General features: G+C 42.5%; 1 long non-coding RNA gene across 1 annotated transcript; it reads left to right on the top strand.

Moving 5' to 3' along the window:
- The first annotated feature begins 4,095 nt into the window (after positions 1–4,095).
- Positions 4,096–5,087, top strand: LOC118233087. Its single transcript, XR_004766447.1, has 3 exons — positions 4,096–4,167; positions 4,517–4,610; positions 4,717–5,087. It is a non-coding gene; the product is annotated as an uncharacterized LOC118233087 (long non-coding RNA).
- Positions 5,088–8,113: the final 3,026 nt, after the last annotated feature.

The following is an 8,113-nucleotide window of genomic DNA, read 5'->3' as shown; positions in this document are numbered from 1 at the left end:
TGTGGGGTGATGTCACTTTCGCTAGCGAACACACACATTGATGTGTCAGAACTCCACTGCTGCTGTATTTCTGACCATGGGCCTCTGATTCTCTCCTTCTGCAAAGCTGGCACCCTTGCTGGCTGGATGATGAGACTGAATTAGATTAGAGCCTTGAGGTAGTGTTGCCATTTTTCAAAAAAATAGCATGTTTATGAAATGGTTTTCATTCACATTTCACCACTTCCAAAAAACAGGATTTCCTGGGAATAACGTGTTGCTGTTATTTTATTATGCCGTGACATTTACTATAACCCCCACCCCCCCCAAAAAAAAGATCAGATTGCAGAACTCTGAATCTCTGAATGACTGTAAAAACAAGGGAGATTAATTTTTCATACGCCATAACACGGTAATGTGTTTGTTCCATACTGCCAGTACGGCACAGTGTTGAGACAGTCAAAGACAAAAGAAAATCAAACTTTTTATTGAGAATAATCCCGCACTGGGCCCTGGTCTAGGTGGGTTTTAACAGTCAGCTGTGCTGGCTGGAAAGCAGACAGTCACTTGAGAGAATGACAGACAGAGCTCTCTGATTGATGCAGCTCATCACCAGGGGGGCCTGAAGGGGAGGCTGGAGCTCTTACTACAGGCCTCCAGCTACTTTGCAGAAAGTAGCTGTGTATGTCACCATTCACTTACCACAGGAAACTTTAGAAAAGGGGAATTTACCATTTTAGGTCTGCCTACAGTACATCTGAAACACCACCCTGGCACCCTCTACTAGACTCACAAAAGCGTTCAATATCAACGGTACATTCGCCTTTTCTCCAGAACACACTAATGGACAATTTAGAGCCTGTAATTTTCCACACCTCTGTAAGTCACTCTGAATCAAGGAGTCAAATATCTAAATTATAATTTTTATTTTAATACTGGAGAAAGCACAAAAATGCAGTCACTCATATTACTTTACTGAATTTGTGGTGCTTGTTTGTGTGATATATTTTCAGTTGTCAAAAAAATGTGATGAAGCCAAAACTTGTATTAGAATCTGCAGTAGTGTGCATTTTCCCTCTTCAGTAGCTGAGAGACTGAGAATGTACCAGTGCTTTTCGATTTAAGAGTAAAACAGGAAACTACGTTGACTAATTTTGGCCTCAAAGCCTCTTAACCTTCATAATAAAAAGCCAGTACTTAGGATTTAGATGCAAAGGAAAATTAATGCAAATTACCTCTGCTAAAATCTCCTCCCCTCCCCTCCCCTCCCCTCCCCAAAATCTTTCCTCACTGAAAGAGGACAAGGTCAGCCGAAAGTCTTGATATAACGCAGAAAATTAGAATGACATATTGATTCGATTACAATTAAGGCTTGCCTTTCATTGAACGGTTTGGCAAAGGAATTTCGCTCCGAGCTGTCTTTGTCAAAATGCCTTCTGGTTTCATTTGGTTCAGTGAAATTTAATGGCCTCCTGCACTTCAAAGTCTGACCTTTACGCTGCAACGTGTGTGTGTGTGTGTGTGTGTGTGTGTGTGTTCATGTGTGTGTGCCCACGTAAGTGTGTGAGTGTGTGTCGTCGGTGGGGTGTTTACACAAATGCCTGTTAGACTTGGAAAGTTACTACTTCCAATATAATAATATGACATGTATTAATTGAACCAGTTACTATTTATTATATGCTGTCACTGTTAGTTAAATTTTAAATAATTTGGGGGTTGATAAGGCTCAGTATCTTGCGCTGGAATATGTCTAGCAGATTTTAAGTACACATTTAAAAGTGCTGACAAAACACAAAGGACATACCATAACAGTTCAGGAGCAAGACCTGAAAACAGGGGGCACAGAAATCAGACTCTCTGAGTGAATAAAGGGCAGTGTGAACATTAAGCCACACGATGGGCAAGGGAAAACTGACTTTATCTGTCATTATAGGAAAGACATCAGTTCAGGAGCTTAAGGGAGAAGGGAACTCTGTCGATGAAAGAAGTTCAGGGGCACTGTATTAGCATGTATGCTAGCAAAGTCCACACTTTAAAATGTCAGTCCAGTCATGGAGGAGAGGGAATTCAATCTTGCCTTCAGCGTATGGTTGACTAAGGAGGACGTTCTTACAGTACTTGAAGGCACTAAGCAATTGTTGCACGCATTACACTTTGTGTTATTTTGGTGTATACGATATATGTCTATTGTAAGGTGAAATAAAAGCTCTGTCTAATTTGTTAAATGGACGGTATATGGTTGCATGCACTGAAGTATGTTCTTTCCAAGCAAATGCCCTTTTGTGTGCCAGGCACTTTAATACGGACTTCCAGTCCAGTTGCTTTCTTTCATTATAAAACTTGTGCATGATGGCAACAATGCACTGGTGTCCTTACAAAATATCAGTAGATATTTTATTTAAATTCTGTGACAAAATATATTCAGAGCTTTTTCAATGCAGCTATTATCCTACTTTAGAGAATACATGCACGCACGCAGATGGGTGCGCACACACACACAGCAATAGGTGGATGACAGCTGTCATACATTTAATGGTAGTCCTCACCCAAATTACTAATTAATGTACCAAAAAAAGGGTGTTAATTCTAGCAGAAACCTTTCTCTTCTCTTTGTTATTTTATAAATCTTAAATATCTTAAAATCATTGCAATTGGCAACCATGTTTAAAAAAACTTGCAGGAGATGCTGTGGCACAAATCAATGGAACCAAATAAATTTATGGGAAGTAGGTCCAGACATTACTTCAGTATAAGACTGCCATTCTGATGAATTTACAATGTTCTGATTTTAACAGTGCAACAAGAATTTATTTGTCAGCTACACTATGTACAAATGTCATTGTAGAATTATGCTTTTAATCCATTGTAACATAAAATGAGTGTGTTCACTGTAAACCTTGCTCACTGTCGAAAGGCCTTGGTCTACTTTATTTACTGCCCTGAATGCATTTGCTGTAGAATTGATTTGTCTAGTCCTCCTTGCAATGGGGATATATCATTCTCCAAAAAATGTTTTGCCTTGTTTGAAATATCCCTTTAAAAAACACTCCTTTAGAAAGTATTGTAAAGCATCTGCTTTGCTTCAACAATTGCATACAGAGGAATTATGGAGCTGATGAGCATATGAATGCTGTGGGTTTGTGAAAGAACTCTTGAGTAGAATAAGCATTCAGTGATGGCACTGGTTCATTAGCTTTACTCACTCTAATGTACTGGGATTGTACTGAGCCTTAGTCAGGGGTACAGTTCAATATGTTAATGCCATAAGATAAAATCTAAAGTCAGCTGCGAAGTTGCAGCATCCCTAGCATGTGGCTATCCTTGAGTTCCATGCATATGAAACTCAGAACTTTGTCAGGAATCATATAGTTGCAAATTAAACATTGTCTCTTGAACTTTACCCTACTTAATTTGCTACATAGTCCTAGCTATATTAATACACTGCAGATAAGTCCCACAATGTGGTAATAACTGGTATTATCAGACACTGTGAATTCAGTCAGCCACAGGTTGCAGTAAGGTAGTCTCCTGTCTCAGTTTTTCTACAGAAAAATAAAAAGTTCAAGTCTTATGCATATTTTCTGACTAAGAATAAGTCATAGATTTTGGATCATGCATGTTAATTCACTTTCCGTGGGAGAGTAAGCATACGGGACCTGCCTCGGGGGGGTCCATTTGAAGGCAATTTATTGGACAGCAGTAACAGGGAAACCACAGAGTAGTTTGTAAGGCCTGCCTCATTTGCCTCCCTTTGCTTCAGTTAGCACTTCCTCTTCCTTTGTCTTTCAGCTAAGTGACTGTTATTGCAAATGACAAAAAAAAATGTACTGTGAATGAACACATTTGGCTAAGCATTTGCAGGTCAAAGCCATCGTTTATATTTAGCTCTAGAAAAAAAAACCACAAAAGCTTCTACTTTCAGCCTGCATTTCAGAAACAGGAAAAGTAGGGTGGCAATTCTTAATCTCTCTCTCGCTCTGTCTCTTTCTCTCTCTCTTCATTTCTCTCTCACTCTCTCTCTGTCTGTCTGTCTGTTGATCTCTCTGTCTCTGTTTCTCTCTTTCTCCCTCGCCCCCCCCCTCTCTCTCTCTCTCTCTCTCTCTCAATCCCAGCCAGGCTCTTTCCTGCGCTCTCACTGTGGAGATCTTGCCGTAAAGAAACGTCCGTTCTCTCCGGGCTTTACCCCCAGTAAGTTATTCAGTTTATTTATAACTCTGTCCCAATTAAACCCAGCCCATCTGCCCCGAGCCACATGTTAAGTGGTCGCATGATTACATTACTCCTGTGCATTTCCTCCAGGGTGCACAAAAAAAAAGTATGCAAACCATCACGATAAGGGGTGAGCTGGGTATGACTGTGCCTGTTTCAAATCACACGGTGGATGCAGCGCATTTGCTCTGCGAATGAAGATGTTCACGGCACTACTTTTGAAAGGTGACTCATTCACGCTTGAAAAAGTTCAACCACGCGTTTGTGGCTTGTTGCCTTTTTTGTCTCTGGCTGTCCCCTGCGTGCCTTCTGAAACGTGCTCGGGCAGGAGAAATGGCACTTGGATCTGGTGGCATGAAGGCTGAGAGGCACAGAGCGACTTCTCTTCACCCAGTATTCACACCTCAGGACCGATGTCAGCGGTAGGTAACCCAGTACCGCGTGCCACATGTGCTGACTGTTTTTCTTTCTTTATTCCCCCTGTTCCCTTCTCATCCATTATTTGGTCTTTTTTTCTCTCTCCTCCAGAATATAGATTAATCACGTGCTGACAGAGGTCGTTGATCAACTGCCCGTGTCGGCGCAGAGCTTGACTGTTCACATCTGTCCGCGAGGAGCTCACAAAATGGAGCCACGCACATGTCTGGCTGCTTCGTTTAGAGACAGGAGGCAAGGATTAGGAGAAGAAGCGGAGTAGTATTATTAATCATGTGACCAACTGTTTGGAATCTTAACAGAAGGAAGTCTAAACACACTGCTTCTACTATGCAGCGCAAAAAGGATAAATTATATTATAAATGTCAGCGCCTGGTCGTGTACTGAGGGAAAAGAAATGCATTTCTTAACGAAAAGCTTGCGGCTTCAGACACTTGCAGGTGTTTGCTAATGACAACATTTGGCGCCCGACCATTCAATAAATAAACTGCCTCTGCTGCATTTTCAGAAGAAAGTGTGCTTAGAGCTTTGTTTTGGACGTTTCGGAACAGGCTCTGGGACATTATGACCCGTCATCTCGACAGGCCATGCTCGCAGGATACAGGCTGTTGGCATTTTCGCTCCAATGGAGAGGTTGCATGCCACCAAGTCTGCGAGCCTGTCCCAGCTGGGCAGCGGATTAAAGATAATTCAGACATTCTGAGCGAAGTCTACGGCTCTCTGGAAATCAGGGCATGCGACGTATACAGGAGAGCATTTATAAGAGAGTCCCATGACACTGTCTGAGCCAACAGCGTTTAAAGCGCCGCACAATGAGCCCTCTGTTGGGAGCCCTGTTGGGCCTAAACTCCCATTTTGACCAATGTCCATTTGAGCAGCGCTTGAGAAAGGGCACCTTTATCTTTCAATAATTAGGGAGCAGAATCTAATTAATATTGTGGGAAGACTCTGTGACTTTTTAGCAACTGTAATATGGTTCATACAGAACTCTATTTGAAAGGCAGTGTGTGAAACCCTTATTCTCCAGTGTTCAGGACTATCTCTCTACAAAAAAAAGGCATTGGGCAAAACTGAAGGCTGGGGCACTGTGTTTTTGAGTCAGGAATTTAACATGTAAAATAACGGTCATTGAAATGAATACTGTTAAGAGCTTCACTGCGAAGCATGTACAAGGCCTTCAGTGCAATGCCCATGCTATTAATGTTCTTAAGCTGTCGCTGCTGGTGACTTCACATGTGTTCTGTGTTGAGGGCCTCGCAGACTGCACTCTCTGAATCTTGTACAGCATGCCAGGGACACAGGCCTCCATGGACAGCATCTGTTAACTCAATCACAACCAGACACACTGAGTTTTCAGCCCTGAACAGGCTAGCCGGCTTTTTCGCAGAACTCATGTAATGCTGGTGTCCTGGACCCTGTGAGAAACTATCACCATCTGTTGCTACTGCTTAACATGCATGAAATGTGCACAGTGTTAATTCAACTCTAACAGAGCACATATGAGTCCAACAGGTACTCACACCCATACGCACAAACGTATGTGGAAATGCATCCACAAATCTGCAGAAAGGATTTCAGAAAGCTTGTGGCCAGAACATCAATGATCAGTTTGAGAAGGATGCCCTGGTGGCACAGCCAGTAAAGGCACAGGTGTAGAGCGGACCAGCCCGTTGTAGGTTTAAATCTTGCTGCCTCATTTGTTGACTAGTGACGGGGTGCCAGCGGGGACACAACTGGACGGCTCCCCATTGGAAGGATACGTTACCGGAGTTGTTCTCGTTCTTCTCTCCGCTTGTCAACCTCTACCAAGCTCTACTGGCACCTCCACGAGGTGTACCTGTGACAGGCAAAATAGGACTCTCGCATTTTATGTTGCCTAGTTACAGTCACAACAAATCAGAGGAAAAAAAAGGGTGATTGGATTCACTAGCATCAGAGGAGACTGATAGTGCTCTTCGCACTCCGGAATTGTGGAGGATAGATGAGAAGGTCTCCTACTAGAACCGAAAATTGACCACAGTGTGGAAAAAGGGAAAAAATCGATTTGGAATCACAGTGTACTCCAAGGTAATTTGGTCTGTATTTATTAGCCGAGCTTTCTAGTTGCACTTCCAGAGACGTGTTTGCAATCGCAAATGATTCATTAATTACTTCAGATGTAATTGAGACATGCAGTGTATGTTTTCTGAAAATATTTAGCGTAATGCAATAAGGTGTGGAACAGTCTGGTTGTTAGTCTAGATTTATTTATTTATTTATTTATATTTTGTTTGAAATATCAGAAGCCCACACACCCTCTTGTTTCTACTGTTTGCGCCACTCGCACAAACACAGTGTCCTGACGGGGTGCGGTTTCCTTTAAGACCCTCCCAGTATCGAGCGACTCCGCTTTCAACTCCATTTTGTGAATGGAGTCACAGGGTGTGGATATCTGACGTGCTCAAACAGAGGAGCCTCTCCGGAACGGGGCAGCCGAATTTGCATTTGAAACAGCCGGCCCTGCCTCCGTGGCCCCGAGGCGAACGCTCCCCTTCCGTCCGGACCAGGCAGGGCTCTGAGGTGCACCTGTGGATTCCACACACACACACACACACGGCAGAGCCGCGGGCTCCTCCAGACCCCTCCGCTCACTGGCCCGGCTCTATGGGCCTAATGATCCGAAACCAAACATCTGTGAGCCACAGGCTGCTTTCAATATGAAAGACCTGGAGACGTTCTCTTCCCAATTATTTTGTTTAGGAATGAAGAGGATAAGAGGGGGAAAAAAAGCAATGGACTGCCTAGCATAGTTCACACTAATGTTGTGTTAGCGTTTGGGTATTTTTCAATATCTGGTAAGTGTGAGAACCTTACAGCCTCATTTTTGGAATTGTTTCATTGTTGGACACAGAAACGCATGTGTCCCAGTGAGCATTTTTGTGGTGAAAAGTTGATGAAAAGTCAGCGAAACGCAGTCTGGGCATTCAGGTGAAAACTGGGCATTCAGGTGCATTTGGTTGAAAAGTGAAAGTTTTCCAGCTGAAATGCTCTCATGTTTCAGGTCTCCTGCTCCACACTGCTCCTTTCTTCCACAGCTTGATGTTCTCTTTATCCAGCACATGATGAGAAATGCAGTCATAGTCTATTTAATCTATCATTCCCTTCTGCATGAACTGGAGTTCAATGCAAACCAACATACAGAAGCATACTAAATATAGCATTTAAATATATTGACAAGTGTGATAAGCGTGATAAGTCAATAAGTGAGATTTTTTACACCAGTAGTCTGTGTATGATAATTGAGTGCACCAACACAAATTCATTTTTCAGTAAAAGGACTGAATCTGTGCTTCACAATTCCCCATTGGATGGAATTATAGTTCTCTCACTTGTGGTGGGGAGAAAAAAAACATTGTGTACCAATCTATCAGATCCATATAAAACAAACAACTCATGTTAGATTGTCTAAATTGAGGCGTAATTTGAATAGAAATGGTCTGTGTTAGGTTTT

Source organism: Anguilla anguilla, chromosome 8 (genome assembly GCF_013347855.1).
Source record: "Anguilla anguilla isolate fAngAng1 chromosome 8, fAngAng1.pri, whole genome shotgun sequence".
In the NCBI taxonomy this organism is placed as follows: Eukaryota; Metazoa; Chordata; class Actinopteri; order Anguilliformes; family Anguillidae; genus Anguilla; species Anguilla anguilla.
The sequence above is the reverse complement of the archived record's forward strand: the minus strand, read 5'-3'. Positions and strand labels throughout refer to the sequence as shown.